Raw genomic sequence first — 2,442 nt, 5'->3', positions numbered from 1 at the left:
CGCTCCATGGCATCGGACCTGGTTATCTCCGAGACCGCCTTCTGCCTCAGATTACCTCTCATCGGCCGATACGCTCCCACAGAGAGGGTCTCCTCAGGGTGCCGTCAGCCAGACAGTGCCGGCTGGCGACCCCCAGGGGGAGGGCCTTCTCGGTTGGAGCCCCCACCCTATGGAACGAACTACCCCCAGAGATCCGGGTCATTCCGGATCTCCCCTCCTTCCGCCACGCCCTCAAGACATGGCTATTTAAGCTAGCAGGACTGGCCTAAGGGTTATCTTAATTTGGTTTTAAAATAATTTTAAAAAGAAAAGGCCAATAATTTAATATTCTATTTTAATTACATTTTAAATTTAATATTTTTGTATTATGTACCTGTTTTAGATGGCTGTAAGCCGCCCTGAGTCCGCTGGGAGAAGGGCGGGGTAGAAATTTAATAAATTTAATTTAATTTAATTTAATTTAATTAGTGTATCTAAACATAACTTCCATTAGTCAATAAAAATTTTCAGCAGTTCAATATCTATTCTATACAAACCTATAATTTTTCACATATTTAAACTTAAACTAAAACTCTCCATTTATATAAGATATTATAATCAGGTTAATGTATTTCTAAAATCAATTCATTCATTAATATATTGCTATATCTAAATTAAACGCTTAAATATAAACTAATGCTCTCTATCTATTTAAATTATTATAAACTCATTGATACATTTCTAAAACAAATTTTCATTAAATATATCGCTGCATGTAAATTTCATTAATCAATAAAAGTTTACAAAAATTCATTATCCCAAAGATCCTGTTTTACGCTTTATTAATTTTTTCAAATATTTAATCTTAAACTAACGTATTTATTTACTATTCAGGTGCCAAGTATTCTCTTATTTAAAAATATTAATTCCAAAGCTAAATTTGTATATTTTTCACTTATATTCTATTCTTTTCCAATAATTCTCCAATTATTAATTCCATCTCTTCCAGTATTTCAATCCTTTTCTCATTATATCATCTCTAATATTAAGAACATATAAACAAAAAAAGGGAAAAGAAAAGAAGGAAAAAAATTTACACCAAAGAAAAAAGACATAGATAAACCAAAAGAAAGAAATAATGTATCATTCTAAAAAAAAAAAGAAAAAGAAAAAGAAAAAAGAGAAGAAAAACTTATTTTTGCTAAATTTCAGTATTAAGTTCTAAATCATTTCATAATGGCCTTCCTTTTTACAAATTCCAAATCCAAACCAATCTGAGTCACTATAAAACCTTTACCACCCATAATTATAATCTCAAATTTTATATTTATATCTTATTCTGGGTTTCTTTTTATTCCAAATAGGTTTCTATAGTCGAGCCTCTATTTCCGCAAATAGCTCTCCCATTATCGCCTGCCACATTGTACACACCAAAAGGGAGATTCCCATTGTACATTTTATTAGGTTAATATAAAGGTTAAAACTATTCTGAATAGCTCGTGGCAGAACATCATTTCCCATCTTTTTAACAATTGTTGAAATCATTTTTTTTAATAGCGTCCTCTTTAGTCAAGTTTTGCACTTCTTCCAAAAGTTTTTTCTCTATCAGAGAATCAAATGGTGTCTGCAAGTCAGCTTGTCCTTCTGAGGTAAAATCCTCTAATTCTTTATTATAGGTTATTTGTTCATTAATATCAAGTCTTTTTTTCCGATATCAATTGATAATCCGACTGTGAATTTGCTTCTTCCATCTCAGTGAACTGAGAACAAGTCTCTTGAACATAAACTGCTGTTTCATTTAATCCTTGTACTTTACCTTGTCGATATAAAGAAATCTCCTTTGTGCAAGCAATTATATTCTCTGTATTTTCCAAAATTTTGTCCAAAATATACTTATACATAAGCTCTAAACAGGTTTCCTCCATTTTTTCTTATTTAAAATCATTATCCTTTTGGGGGAGATGATATTTAGGAGCGAGCAATCAATCAATATCCATCTCCTCCCAGCTTCTTAGTCTTTTTCTTTTGTACTAAATGAAAGCCAAAGACAAATTCCAAGCGAAGAAAGTAGCAAGTACAATAAGTAGTTTCACCCGAAGATATCCCCCAGAGAATAATCAAAGTTAGTCAAATATTCAGTTTTTTCCAGACACCATAAAAAATAAAAGAAAACAATATTCTCCAAGTATGTAGCGTGTTAAATTTCTATAAGAAACTTTCTTGAGGCTCCCCGATCTCCAAAAATAAAATCAACCATTAAAACAAAAATAGATTTTAGGCTTCTCTTCCCCCATTTAAAACACTGCTTCTTCAAAAAGGAAAATAATTCCAAAGAAAAAGGCTTTTCACAGGGAAAAAAAAAATAGAGGTAAAAATAAAATCTCACCGAATCTTCCATGGTGGGTCTGTTTGCTTAAGTGATCTTGTGGCTTACGGTCGGCACAGCTAAATGATCAGCCATTT

This window comes from Protobothrops mucrosquamatus, unplaced genomic scaffold, assembly GCF_001527695.2.
Source record: "Protobothrops mucrosquamatus isolate PMUCROS unplaced genomic scaffold, P.Mucros_1.0 scaffold555, whole genome shotgun sequence".
NCBI classification, from domain to species: domain Eukaryota; kingdom Metazoa; phylum Chordata; class Lepidosauria; order Squamata; family Viperidae; genus Protobothrops; species Protobothrops mucrosquamatus.
Note: the sequence above shows the minus strand (reverse complement) of the source record.